The sequence below is a fragment of the Scylla paramamosain genome, chromosome 4 (genome assembly GCF_035594125.1).
Source record: "Scylla paramamosain isolate STU-SP2022 chromosome 4, ASM3559412v1, whole genome shotgun sequence".
NCBI classification, from domain to species: domain Eukaryota; kingdom Metazoa; phylum Arthropoda; class Malacostraca; order Decapoda; family Portunidae; genus Scylla; species Scylla paramamosain.
Window position 1 is genome coordinate 27,322,027 of NC_087154.1, and position 15,000 is coordinate 27,337,026.

The 15,000-nt window shown below is 44.6% G+C and overlaps 1 long non-coding RNA gene and 1 other non-coding gene across 2 annotated transcripts in view; one reads left to right on the forward strand and one right to left on the reverse strand.

Annotated features, from left to right (window-relative positions):
* The window catches only part of LOC135097430 (uncharacterized), a 94,555-nt gene that overhangs the window by 54,909 nt on the left and 24,646 nt on the right, over positions 1-15,000 (forward strand). The window lies entirely within an intron of this gene.
* Trnae-cuc (transfer RNA glutamic acid (anticodon CUC)) lies at positions 9,004-9,076 on the reverse strand. The gene has a single exon. It is a non-coding gene; the product is annotated as a tRNA-Glu (tRNA).

The window sequence follows — 15,000 nt, forward strand, 5'->3', positions numbered from 1 at the left end:
ACGCTGCAAATGTGTGAGTCATCCTTGCACACCTATTGGCTTCATCTCCGTTATGATCACAGAAAATCATGTGCATTTTACTTCATTCAGTGATAAACGATGATTCTTAGCTTTTCCTGCGGGTTGTAGTGCAATTTTAATTTTTTCTTTTACATTGTACCTTACATTTTAACTCTCGTGTACTGCTAAGCGATTATTCCTTACGTTTCCTTCGAGTCGTATGTATGTATTTTCATTTCTTACTTTTACATTGCATCTTACATTTTAATTCTGTGGTACTGGGTCTGGCGTGTATATTGCCAGGCCGAGCAGTATGTAAGTGTGCCACGCTGGGATCAGACGGAGGAAAATGTTCGGCCTTTAACAGCTTCATGAATGTGGTTTATAACACACATTAACACTGAGGATAGGCGTAAATAGTCTGGTGAGCCGGCACTGAGGGATCGGTTCATCTCGCAGCAGCTGGATCACTGGGCGGCTCCTCTTAACTAGAAGTGACCCAGGCTGTGCAGCGCTCCCCTCTCCAGCAGGCAGGGCGTGGAGGTGCGGCAGACACTCGTCCCCGGTAATATTAGAGATAAGACTTAGAGCAACGGCGAGAGAGAGAGAGAGAGAGAGAGAGAGAGAGAGAGAGAGAGAGAGAGAGAGAGAGAGAGAGAGAGAGAGAGAGAGAGAGAGAGAGACTTTAGACGTAATCAAACTCCACCACAAATTGAGATGTCTTGTTCAAGCATAAATTCCTTCACTCACTCCCCCTCACCCCCCCACCAACACAACATCACCTCTCCCCACCCGTACCAACCCCCACCCCCTCCTCCTCTACCCCCACCCCACCCCAGCCCTTCTCTCTCTCTCTCCCCACCCGGACCGTGATGAAAATGTAGTAATGGATGGTGTTAAATTGATAATGATTGCTAATTCTCCGTCTTAATTATGAGTGGGCGAGTTCAGCGTCCGTGTATCTGTGTGTATCGGGCCGCCCTCCCGTGATTAGCAAGTCGCAGTTCGAAGTCTTGATCGCGGGAACAATGCGGCCCGGGAGTGGTGTTATTAACTGCCGGCCAAAGCAAGTCAATTAGACCGATTTATTGCACATCATCAATTATCTTTATGGCCGTGGAGAGGATGCAGGCCGGGAGAGTTATGTGGGACGTGCGTTTGGTGAGTGTACGTACTGCCTGGATGGCCCTAGTAGTGGTGGTGGTGGTGGTGGTGGTGGGCTGGGGACGGTGGAGGTTATTGTAGTGGGAGTGGTAGTGAGGTGGTGAGATTATAGGGTAGTGGGTTGTTATGGAAGGGTTTAGGTGAGTGGCTGGTGGATGAGTAGGTGAGTGAGTGGTAAAGATTCAGTGGTAAGTAGTGAGGTGGTGAAATTATAGCCTTGTGGGTCTTTGTGGAAGGCTCTGTGTGGTGGTGGTGGTGGTGGGGGTGGTACTGGTGCTGGTGGTGATTTTGGGGGAGTGAGTGTGTGTGGTGGATGTTTGTCTTCATGTGGATGAGAGGATGAGTAAGTAGTAAAGCTTGGTGGTGAATGCCGAGGTGGTTAAAATATAGGGTTATGGATCACTGTGGAAGAGTGGAGTGGTAGTGGTGGTTTCGGACAACAGTGGATGATAAGTGGATGAGTGGATGAGGTAAACAGTATCAGTGGCAAGTAGCGAGGGTGTGACTTTGTAGTGTTATGGATCATTGTGGAAGTAGGCAGGGGTGATGGTTTGGGACAATGGTGGATGATAAGTGGATGAATGACGATATGGATGGATGGATGAGGAAGCAATAGAGTCAAGTGCAACGTAGTAATGTGGTGAGATTATAGAACTGAAGTGTGAATGGGTAATGGCGGAAGTTTCATTTGGGATACTGATGGATGATGGATGGATGTATATATCTTGACGTGTATGAGTATTAACAGTGCGAAAGATTAATTCATAAGAGATAATGCTGTGAGATAATAGATTTGCAGATCGCTTGAGAAAGTATGGAGGTAGTGGGTGCATGAGTGGATGAGTAAGTAGTGAAGTTATAAAATTAAAGCATTATGAGTTATTGTGGAAGGGAGTGGTGGTTTGGGGTAGTGGAGGTGGAGGTGCATGAGTGATGATGAGTGAATGCCTTGATGTAGATGAGAGGATGAATAATTGAAGTAGTAAGTAAAGTTCAGTGCTAAGTGGGTCGTGTAAAAACTGGCTAATATCTCCAGTTGAGGCCTTTTACTCCTGGCGGGCGTTGTGGCACCGCGAGTAAGTCTTCCCTAACCAGGAGTATAATGTTTATTTCTTTTTTATCATGGTCCAGTAAGTATCCCGCCCGAGTAATGATGTGTAGCGGAAAATGTGGCTAAACAGGAACACCCAAATGGAGCTTCTGTCCCATTAGTGCGCCGGGGAAGATGAAAATGACCCGACGATGATGATGACGATGCTGATGATGATGATACTGATGGTGACTTGTGAGCAAATGAGGCCTCGCTACAATTTTTCACCAGTCAAGGGAGGGAGGGAGAGAGGGAGGAGGAGGGGAAGGGGGGTAGCACGTGATGGTATGATGGCGGCGGTGTGGTGACAGAATGGTGGTGAGGCTGTGGTGCTGTGCCCTGGTTAAAGTGACACAATGATGAACGTACGTTGCTATCGTGATGGTATGCTGGTGTGATGAACGGGAGGTGGCGGGGCGGTGATGAAGTATGTGTTCTGAAATGCTGCGTGATGCTGAAGGAGGAGGAAGAGGAGGAGGAGGAGGAAGCAGAGGTCAGGGGGAAGGAGAGAGAGAGAGAGAGAGAGGAGAGAGAGAGAGAGAGAGAGAGAGAGAGAGAGACGAGAGAGAGAGAGAGAGAGGATTTGCTTTGTGAGGCAATGAAGTTATGATACAGTAGGAGGGAGTAGGTGAAGTGACGGGTTTGTGATGGGTGATGTAGAAGAAACTAGTGATGGGAGGCAGGGAAGGGTGAGGGATTGCAGTGAATGGTGTGTGGTGTGCTGTTGGGTAAAGTGAAGGGTGATTGCTGGGGTTTGTTAAGCTGTGGGTTGGAGAGCAAGAGGGAATGGTTAGTAAATGATTTTTTTTTTTTGCTTTACTGATGACTTACCATTACACGCTGCACATTCTGGGGCTGCAAATATTTTAAGATCGAGCTATGAGATTCTTAAATTAATTATCGTTGCTACCATCATAATTATCTTTCTTCTGCACCTCCTCCCTCCGTTCCCAGTACTACATTACCTTCCTCCTCCTCCTCCTCCTCTTCCTCCTCCTCCTCCTCCTCCTCTCCAGATCACCTCCTCTCCTCCTCTTGTTCCTTCACTCCACATCACCTCTTCCACCTTCCTACATCCCCTCATCTTTTCCCACCTCACATGCATAACCATCCATTCCCACTGCCACATTAGTTCCCCCTTCCCCGCCCCCCCACATCACCTCCTCCTAATCCCGCCGCCACATTACCTCCTCCTCCTCACATCACCTGCTCTTCTTCCTCGACCACCTGCCCATCTCATCACCGCCAGCACTCAGGCTCTGTGGTCGCCCGGGCACTGTCACGTCCGGGCGCGCGGCATCGTCCCCCGCGGCCCTTCCAGCAGACGGCGGCCGCTACAAAGGGGCGGCAAGCGGAGACAAATGGTGCCTTGGTGCCCGACCCCGGTGACGTCACGAGTAAACATTGTGCCGCCATTACTCAAGGTGAAAAATGGTTTGTTCTTACCGGGACGATATTATTTTTCAATTTTATTTTAGTGCGTTGGTGGTAGTGGTGGTGGTGGTGGTGGTGTTGGTGCTGGTGGTGGTGGTAAGACTTCATTATTTTCCGTGATGAGAATGTACGTGTATATTAGCGCTCCGGAGTGTTTACTTACTCGTACTGGTTTTTTCATTATCTTATTTACTTACCTTATTAGTTTTTTTTTTTTTTCCTGCCACTCAAAGACTCGCTACACTGTTAAATATCGTCATTCGCCCTGTCACCCCCCCCCCTCTCTCTCTCTCTCCTCTCTCTCTCTCTCTCTCTCTCTCTCTCTCTCCTCTCTCTCTCTCTCTCTCTCTCCTCTCTCTCTCTCTCCTCTCTCTCTCTCTCTTCCTAACGTGGGGCGCGGCGTGGCGTGTGGAGTCAGTGAGTGTGCTGCGAGGAACATGCATGAGTTATGGCGGCGTGGATGCGGATGTGCGTGTGAATGGATTCATAATTGCCTGCGTGTATTTTCATCCCTTTCTATTAGTTCGGCGCAAAAAAATGGCTCCACTGTTTGTTTTCCTTCTCAACCTCTCATTAATTAGTATTGCTTCCCTGACACCCGATGATCTACACTAAAACAGGTAATTAATGACCTTATAAATGCCTCCTGGTTTACTGCACACACACACACACACACACACGCACACACACACACCACACACACACACACACACACACACACACACCACACACACACACACACCACACACACACACACACACACACACACACACACACACACACACGTCAGCTTACCATTGCCAGTATTACCTAGAATGTGCTCTCTTCTCTACTCTTCTCTACTCTTCTCTTCTCTTCTCTTCACCTGGATCTACTCCCTCCCCCTCCCCTCCCTACCATGCAAGATCACCTGGTCTGTGCACCCAATTAATATTCCGTCGTGTTGCCCGCCCCTTGTTTATTGGCTGCTTGAGACAGTATTTCAGCCAATGTAAGATTTAGGCTATAGTGGGCTGGGTTGTCTTACGAGCGACAGAGAATACTTGAGCACTCTAGAGTATTTTGTGGCCAACGGAGAACAGGCCTGAGCGATGAGGCGGCCTGGGGTGCGAGGGGACCAGGGAGAGGAACACACTCCTACTACGTGCAGCTTGGACTTGGGTGCGGCTTAGCTTGGTAACTGGTGGAGTGTAAGGTTGGGTTAGGTTAGAGGCTTAGGTTATTAAAAAGACCCGGTAGAACTTTATTTGTGGTGGAAAGTAAGGTAAGTCAGAGGTTCCAGGTAGGTTAGGTTAGGTTGAGTTAAGGTAAGGTTAGGTTGAGTTAAGGTAAGGGTTAGGTTAGGTTAAATATCCCAGGTACGAGGATGGGGTATAGAATAATGTGTCATGTATGCTTATATAAACTGTATGAATTGGTTACTAAGAAGATCTGGTAAAGGTTTACTTCTGGCAGAGAGTAAAATAGAATAGGTTAGGTTAGAGGCCCCACATACGAGGATGGGGTATAGAATAATGTGCCATGTATGCTTATTATAAACTGTATGAGCTAGTTATTAAGAAGACCTGGGAGAGGTTTAGTTGTGGTGGAGAGTAAGGTAAGTTAGAGGTTCCAGGTAGGTTAAGAAAGCTTAGGTTAATTTAGAAGCCCCAGGTAGTACGAGGTAAGTAAGGTACGTTAGAGGTTCCAGGTTCAGTGCAAGACAGGATTATGGATAAGTGTCATGCTTAAATAGACGGTAGAAGTTGAAGGTGAAAACTGTAAGGAAGATTAGAAGTATAGATAAGAATTTGGAAGAGTAGGGGATAGGTTAGAGGCTCTGAATATTTGATGAATTTGTAGAATAGTGCATAAAAAAAAAGATTAATGCGTTAGAAGACATAATATACGCAGTAGGAATAGGCAGTGAAGAACAAAAAAAGATAGAGGATTAAAGCCAGCCATATTTTGAAAGAGTCTATCAAATGATCAGAGGCGCGGATTGACCATATAAGGAAGAGTGAGTTGCAACGTCCAGCGATACGGATTAGCCACTTGAAAGACTTGACGTGCGGTGGGATGGCGTGGCAATCGTAAAGTTAAAAGTCACAAGGGAGTTATTCATAAGAACGAAGTGGACTGAGACACGAGTAGGTTGCGTGCCGCGTTTGAAATAGTGCAAGTGTGTGTGTGTGTGTGTGTGTGTGTGTGTGTGTGTGTGTGTGTGTGTGTGTGTGTGTGTGTGTGTGTGTGTGTAATGTATGAGAGAGAGAGAGAGAGAGAGAGAGAGAGAGAGAGAGAGAGAGAGAGAGAGAGAGAGAGAGGAGAGAGAGAGAGAGAGAGAGAGAGAGAGAGAGAGAGAGAGAGAGAGAATATAATAATCTAAAAACAACGAGGTGGCCAGTGACACGAAGTTAATGTAAGCTCGGCAGCCACGATACGAATTAAGCTTGAGCCTAATGAAGTGAAATTACCAGTTCTCCTGAGTACGAAAACTTGATAATTAGTGAGTAGCGCAGTGCATGAGATGATCCGGGGCTGCGTGGGCTCCCTCAGGCACAGCCCGCACCCTCAACGACCGCGCCACCTGGACTCGTGCCTCGCTGAAATGGTAACATTATCTGGTGCGGAGGAAGGAAAGGGTAAGGATGGTGTAGAGGAGGGCCGGGTGTGCCTGGGTGACCGCGGCGCCCGAGGGATCCAGGCCACAGCGAGCTCAGGCCAGGCAGACACTAAATGGCTAATTGGGTTGAGGTCTGATGTGCGCCATGCTTGGACCTGGAGTTTGTGGCGGTGGAGGTGGTGGTGGTGGTGGTGGTGGTGGTGGTGGTGGTGGTGGAAATGCTGCCTCGCCCTGTCTAGTTTTGCCTTGCTCTCCGCTTTCTGTTTGTCCGACGCTGGGGATTTGTTGTTGTTGTTGTTGATGACGTTGTTGTTGTTGTTGTTGTTGATGTTGTTGTCGCTGGTGGTGGTGGTGGTGGTGGTGGTGATAATGGTGGTAATGTTGTTTTTGTTGTTGCTGGTGATGTTGTTGTTGTTGTTGTTGTTGTTGTTGTTGTTGTTGTTGTTGTTGTTCTAGTTTGAAGGTTGTAGGAGTTGACAAAAGTTTATTTAAATTTTATTCTTTTACTCCTTCATTCCTTCCCTTTGTAAACTCTAAAGCATTGTCTTATTCTATATTTTTACTCTCATTCTCTTGGACGCTTTCAGGAGAGAAAATATCAAGACACCTCGGGAACTAAATTACTGACACATCTCATGAAACTCACCTTGTTACTGTGTGTGTGTGTGTGTGTGTGTGTGTGTGTGTGTGTGTGTGTGTGTGTGTGTGTGTGTGTATTCTCGGGAGTGGAAGTTAGTTGTTCTATTCTTCAAGTTGTTTTCTTGGTTTTAGACATTCTGGTTTTTATAGACCTACGTAATATTAGTGTTAAGTATACGCTGTTTTACCTGTTTGTGTGACTTTATGGGTTAGAATAGAAGAGGGCTTAACAAGATCTTCCTCTTCTTCTTCGTGCTCCTCCTACTTCTCATTATCATTATTATCATCATTCTTTCTTTCCACTTCCTTCTATTATTGGTTCGTATAAGTTGTAAATACATGTAAATATTATTGATTAATTTAAGTTATATGAAATTCACCGCGTTCCCTTGAACCAATAACTGCCACTCATATAATTAGGGACGCAAAAAGCTTATGGAAGGTATAGAAGCGCGTCAGTATTCATAGCAGGCATCCTCGTTGCCGTGGTGGTTGTGGTGGTGGCGGTGAGTACGGTGTATTAGTGTGTGCAGTGTTGATGTGCCGCCGTCATGACGGTGAAGGTGATTTTGAAAATATACATTCGCATGTCTTACGTATGCCGTGCCTTACCTGGCAGGAACACACACACACTCTCTCTCTCTCTCTCTCTCTCTCTCTCTCTCTCTCTCTCTCTCTCTTCTCCTCTCTCTCTCTCTCTCTCTCTCTCTCTCTCCTCTCTCTCCTCTCTCTCTCCTCCTAACACCTGAATGCTGGCACCGAGCAGTATTCAGTAATAAATGAGTGATTCGAGTTGTCGGGGAGAGTGTGACGGTGTTTGTGGAGATGTGTTCATCCTGCCACAGCTCCCTCCTCTGTGAAAATCGTTGCACTGATAGCACAGCTTTGCCTTATCGCGGTAATGCCTGGCAATGGCCGTGTAACCAACCATTATACATCAAAGTTTCTCAATTACCCGTGATCCTTGTTATTTGTTGGGTCGGCAAGACCTTCAGAATTCTTTCATGGATATTGCGGTAATTTCTCTGTTAGTATCTATGATATTTCCCCAATTCAACTTGTGGCCGTGATCAAGTTGATCGTGGAGGTTCCTATTCAGTGGTGGCGGTCATGCTTGATGGGCGGCGGATACACACGAGAAGGTTTGGGGGTCGGTACCCAAGGTCTCACCTCGACCAGTTTCAATATCAGGTTGTTGTTGCAGTTATTTTTCTGATCTCACAGACAAGAGCAGCTGGCGGGACACAGCGACACACCAGAAACATTTCCCTACGACACCTGCTGAGTTTTTGCTTCCCTCGTGTTTACTCTACTAACACGACACGCACCGCGTTGCTAAGGAATGGCTGCTGACCTAAAAGTTTTGGAAGAGAGAGAGAGAGAGAGAGAGAGAGAGGAGAGAGAGAGAGAGAGAGAGAGAGAGAGAGAGAGAGAGAGAGAGAGAGAGAGAGAGGAGAGAGAGAGAGAGAGAGAGAGAGAGAGAGAGCAGTGGTATTCTAATATGAGATAACTTCCAAGATTAAAGCATTAATTAAGATTCAGATGACTTTATTAATTTTCATATTAGTTATTAAAATAGTTGCACTCATGAATCAGATTTCCTGTTCGTGGAGCACCCATCGCTCTTCATTTCAACTTCATCTTCATTTTCTTCACCAACCTGCAAGCAGGAGCGCGTACTTTGTCCTCAACATGATGCTTGTTTTCGTGTTATTGTGACCTGAATGTAAATAAGGCCAGCTTGACAATTGACTGTGGGGTAATATCACCTTTAGTTCATTCACACTGTGTAGACAACCTTAAGGTTTCGAGTTCTCTCACCACGATGTAGAAATACAGTGCATACATAGAGAGCATAAAGGAAACTACAGGATGCCAGTAGATCTTATCATCATTATCCATGAATTTGTCTAAACCTCCTCTTTAAACTTCTAAGTGACTGTACTAACAACAAGCCCAGTGTCTGAAAGTCTTCAATTTCCTGCGGGCTTTGTAGGCATCGAACCTTCGACGTCTGTGTGATTAGTGTGGCGCTTTAATTAACTGAAGTAACGTAACAGGCCGACAAAAATCTTTCCCGTGCCGGGAATCGAACCCGGGGCCTCGCGGGTGAGAGCCGCGTATCCTAGCCACTAGACCACACGGGAATATGCAACTGATCGTCTTTAATTAATTTGTCAGCTTCTGTAGTATTGAGAGCAGTGGTCACTCAAACAATAGTGATTATCTTCACTTTCCCAAGCAACGTCCATACAAACAGTGTTTTGTTTGTAGAAATGTAAAGATATCGTATTATTTATAATTCTTCAACTTTCCTTACTGACCAATCTAGTCAATGATATTGCAGTTTTTCCTTCCTCTTTACCGCTGAATATGTGGTGTCCTGTGCCTCAGAAGTGTACCAAAATGGCCTTGGAGATCGCCTTTGTGGACAGTTTTCTTAATATCTTACGTAAAGAGAATACTTTCTTGAACAGTAAGAAAGTCATCTACAATTAGAGAGCCTTGTTCTATATCTATTATATTCTTTCACACTCGCTATAAAATGGCAGGTACCCTGGTATCTGTTCATCCCATGTATAAGCCAGATGTACTATATTGTCCAGCAGGTGGGTGGGCTCAGTCTCAAGTAAGTGGCGTACTGTACATAAATTAATTATTGGCTGAGCGGACATTATATAATTATATTCTTTTATCGTGTCTGTATGGGTCTTGAAGTGTAAATGTTGGGTGTGTGAGTCATTATATCTCTGTCTGGTCAAAAGGTTTGAGGCCAAAACCATGATTATTGTGTTACCATGCAGTGGCTGCTGATTCCGTGACGCAGGGTCATTTCTCCGCCTCGACCAGCAGGAGGGAGGAATCAGTACTCATACAAAGGAGAGAGAGAGAGAGAGAGAGAGAGAGAGAGAGAGAGAGAGAGAGAGAGAGGAAGAGAAGAGAGAGGAGAGAGAGAGAGAGAGAGAGAGAGAGAAAGAGAGAGAAAAGCCTATGGAGAGGCCACTTACCGAAGATACGCAGGCAAGAAGATAGACAGGTGTTTAAAATCTATGATATCATTTATGTATGCATAATTACTCACGTATGCGTATATCTTTATGCTTGCTCGTCCGTTTATTTATTTACATAGTTATTTATATAGCAAGGTGTTTAATGGTGTTGTTGAAAGAACGACAAGCAGCGTTCATCATGCCAGCTCGACCTGGGTAGTGAGGCGACCCCGGGTGCTCCGTCACGCAGCGGGCGACGGCCAGGGCCAGAGGTCGCCACTCGCCCGGAGAAGCCAAAACAAAAGCCTCACATGATTATTGCATCTTGTTTCACCTTTCTTATCTTCTATCCGTGATGATAATGCTTGCTGTCATTTTATTTTTTTTATCTCTTATTTCTTACATCTCCTAATCCTTTCTTTCTTAGAATAGTATATCCGTCTTTTGGTCAATCATAGTTTACCATTACATTTTCACAGTTCGTTTTTCTTATTTTATATTTGCTTTAATTATACTTCTTGTTGCATCTTTTCTAAATAAAATATGTTTACCCCCTTGGTAACTCACAACGTATGAATACATTGCCTTTTATCGCTGCAAACACGTGTTGGCTTGTGACATGATCTTATCGCCCTCTGCTGCTCTCTTTCTCAGCTCAGCACAGTGAATGCATTAGTCGCATCGGATGGGTGTCCTTAAGGATTTTCGTGTTCAGCAGGTGGTGTACGGCGCCACCTGTCGTCCCTCGTCAGGCGGCTTGAGTGAGGCGTATGTAAATGGAAAAAAAAAAAAAAAAGCATGCCGTGAGGTGAGTTGGGGGATAATTTAAGAGGTAGTGAGATGAGAAGAATGAGGTGAAGTGGACGACGTGACAGGAGAGTAAATGAATAATAGCAACGAAAACAAAATACGCGTAAGGTCTCACCATCGCACCCTTTGTGCCCCCATGTGACTGCTCGCAGTCAGTAATCAGTAGCATGTATGAAATTTTAAGGTAATTGTTGATGTGCATGAGAGACTATGCACAGACAAGAATCGAGCGCTATTCTTTTATATAATTCCTTCTTGGTCTTGACCACACTTGCTTTATTGAACTGTTGATAACATCTTTATTTCACTCAAAAAATTTCATCTAAACTCCGCATACTAAAAATGATAATCACAGAAATTCAGGGAACAACAATACTCATGTAAAAGAGCGAAAAGAAGGTTTCTATTGTAATAGGTAGCCTTTGGTAAAAATTATATAAATCATACTTATGGCCCATAATAATGATTATCAACCATAAGCAAATCGAGTGCCAAATATTACTACACCAACCTTTTGCCCTAAAACTACGTTTCCATTTCACCGAGCCAGCACTGCCGTGGGGGTTTTTATGCCCTTCAGAACAAACTGAAATGAGTTGAGCAGATGAGAAGAATGTGTCCGTTACAGGGAGATTACAAAACACCCGCATGAATATCTACCCGTATTATGGTGTACCCGCCGTGGTGGACTACAATGATGGCAGGCTGGTTTTGAGATCACAGAATACAATGACAGGAAAAAAAAAGATGCAATCAGAATACTAAGTTAAGTCTGCTCGAGAAGAAGATATGGTGTGGAAGACCAAGCCAAGGCCACGAGGTCTCTCCACAAGAAGAAATACTGTCATGATACTGAAATACACACCACAGATGGAATTTTCTAGGCGAATGGAAGTGGAAGTTTTCTTCCATAAATAATTCTCCGTCGAGAAAAAAAAACACTTCAGAACCCGAGGCAAAGGATCAGCTTTTGTCATTCCGCCACGGCATGGAAGTGTTCAGGACAAGGAGATCGAGGCTCCAGGTAGAAGGAAACTTGTTTCCTGTTGGAGTCAGTATTGTATTGGCGGCGCGGCCACCCATGGAATGACTTGTCTCGCTCCCTCCCATAACAGGAGGGGTGCTGCACCCTCACAACGCAGTCCTGTCTACCAGTTTGGACAGGAACATTTCCTGCCTCGGCGAGAAGTGAGGCAGGAAGCAGTGACAGACGTGTGTGCTGCAGCACCGTGTTGGGGTGCGCCACCTGGCCGGCAGGAAAAGCATTCCCCGCCTCGCTGATTGAGGTAATTCTCAAGCTGATGGAAACATTCCTTTCTCCGCAGTGTTCTGTTTCGTCTTCCTCGACAAACAGGAGGGTGAGGATACAGCTGCAGCACAGCGTATTCATCTGGGTGGCACCGTGCTGTCCTGCAGCGGAGTGGGACGTCAGATGCCATGAACAGTCCACAGCGGCATCTTCGTCAGCAGTAATTCCTTGCCTAAATCTGAATATTTCCCTCTATCCCTTCAGGTGTCCATGTTTCCTCAAAGCATCGTACCAATATTTATCAAAAGAAGCAGTTACCAATATAGTATATTTATTTATTTATCTATTTATTTATTTATTTATTTATTTATTTATTTTTACATGTTCAGAAGTCTGGCCAAGCTCATAAAAATGCTACGAAAAAGTTAGTTTCTTAAGTGTCTTAATATTCTTCAAAAGATTTATAATTCCAGTGTTTGAAAGTTTTGGATAAAACTGACAGCTATTCCATTATGATATTTTATATATATATATATATATATATATATATATATATATATATATATATATATATATATATATATATATATATATATATATATATATATATATATATATATATATATATATATATATATATATATATATATATATATATATATATAATTATATTTTATTTATTTATTTATTTTTTTAATTTTACGAAGGTCGACACGTGGCGTTTAGTAGCTTATCCACCCAGAATGTGCAGCTCACCACACACAACTTAGCGGGATTGGAGAGGCGAATTCCCCCAAACTTACTTTCTTTATGTTGTAGCAAACACCAGCGCAGTAACAGGTTATTTACGTTCTTATCCCTGTAAATACAGTGAAACGTTCCTATAAACTCGTCTGCCTCCGCTGCAGTGACGGATATACGGTGGTGTCTAGTGTCGCTCTGATGGTTGTAAAAGAGAAAGAGAGTAGAGTGCAAGTGACTGAGGCCCTTGTAAACTGCACTACCTAACACCAACACAAATTAAGATACTGCACATTTTGCCTTTTTTCCTCCCAGTGTGGTAATTATACTTTTAAGAGAGAGAGAGAGAGAGAGAGAGAGAGAGAGAGAGAGAGAGAGAGAGAGAGAGAGAGAGAGAGAGAGAGAGAGAGAGAGAGTAGCACAAACACTATATTGTGAGAAAATCATTAGTGTGTGTGTGTGTGTGTGTGTGTGTGTGTGTGTGTGTGTGTGTGTGTGTGGAGTCTCTCTCTCTCTCTCTCTCTCTCTCTCTCTCTCTCTCTCTCTCTCTCTCTCTCTCTCTCTCTCTCTCTCTCTCTCTCTCTCTCGCTCTCGCTCTGTGTGTGTGTGTGTGTGTGTGTGTGTGTATTTATAATTATGAAAAGGGAAACTGTCATTATCTATATTTGTTGAGTGTATGAAGTTTTGTGGACTGCAGGTTTGATCATTATTTATTTTTTGTTTATATAAATATGTATATTCTTTGAGAAATCATGTTTATATGATTATCTAATGTATTAAGTGACCCCTAGCTTTGGTCAATAACATTCTCTCTCTCTCTCTCTCTCTCTCTCTCTCTCTCTCTCTCTCTCTCTCTCTCTCTCTCTCTCTCTCTCTCTCTCTCTCTCTCTCTCTCTCTCTTTCTCTTCAAACAGGTGTTCAGCGGGTAGGGTTGATTCTCTTTCCCTCGCTACCTGGCCTTCCCTCCCTCCTCTCTCTCACCTGTCTCTTCAAAATGTACCTTCCTATCGTGCCCTTCCTATGAACCTCTATATTTATATCTAGACGTACTCATTTACTTAATTATCTCCAACTTACCTGCCACCCACCTGCCGACACCCAGCCCTTCCTTGTTATTTACATACACCTCCTCCCTTTGCTCCATCTCCTTATTTTACCCTCTTATCGTCTCTCCTCCTCCTCCTCCTGCTCCTTCTCATCCTCCTTGCCCTCTCATTACCTGTTGGCCACGTGCACACTGTTTGTTTTGGAGTTTAGGTAAGAACGTGCGATTATCCTTTTTTATTCTCTTTTTTTTTTTTCTTACTCATCTTCAAAAAAAATTAAGGTGTGTTTTTTTTGTTTTGATTTTTTTTTGTTAGGGTTTGCTCGAAGCTGTTGTTGTTGTTGTTGTTGTTGTTGTTGTTGTTGTTGGTGGTGGTGGTGGTGGTGGTGGTGGTGGTATCGTTGTTATTCTTTCTCCTCCCTCTCCTCCTCCTCCTCCTCCTCCTCCTCCTCCTCCTCCTCCTCCTCCTCCTCCTCCTCCTCCTCCTCCTCCTCCTCCTCCTCCTCTCCGCTGTTGTTGTTGTTGTTGTTGTTGTTTTTCCTCTTCCTTCTCTTCCTCTTCCTCTACTACCTCCTAACCCTCCACTTCCACCACCACCACCACTCTCCTCTCCTCCTCCTCCTCCTCCTCCTATCCGCTGTTGTTGTTGTTGTTGTCGTTGTTGTTGTTGCTGTTGTTGTTGTTGTTGTTGTTGTTGTTGTTGTTGTTGTTATTGTTCCTCTTCCTTCTCTTCCTCCTCCTCTACCACCTCCTAATCCACCACTACCACCAACAACAACACTACCACTACCCCCTCCACTACCTCCTCCTCCTCCTCCTCCGTTCTGTGACAGGTCATGAAACTATAAATAAGAAGCTCGACAATTACGTTGTTATCTAGCTTGTTAATACCTTGTTATTGATCAGTAATAACACGCTGGCGTCCTCTCCTCTCCCGGCCTCCCTTCGCATTATCGCCTTCATCTTATCAGTACTCCTAGACACCTTCGTTATCTGACCCTCCCTCTGCACGCCATGGTATCAATGGACTCGTACCCGATAAATGTTACTGCAGTGATAATTGTCTGCCGGCTTTTGATGGTGATAATAATGATGATGATGATGGTGGTGATAATGGTGCTCGTGGTCCTGGTGGTGGTGAGGGTGGTGGAGTTGGGAGTGGGGGGCGGTGGTAATGGTGAGGATGATGCTGTTACGTGTTGATGATGGTGATAGTGATGATAGTGATGGTGATGA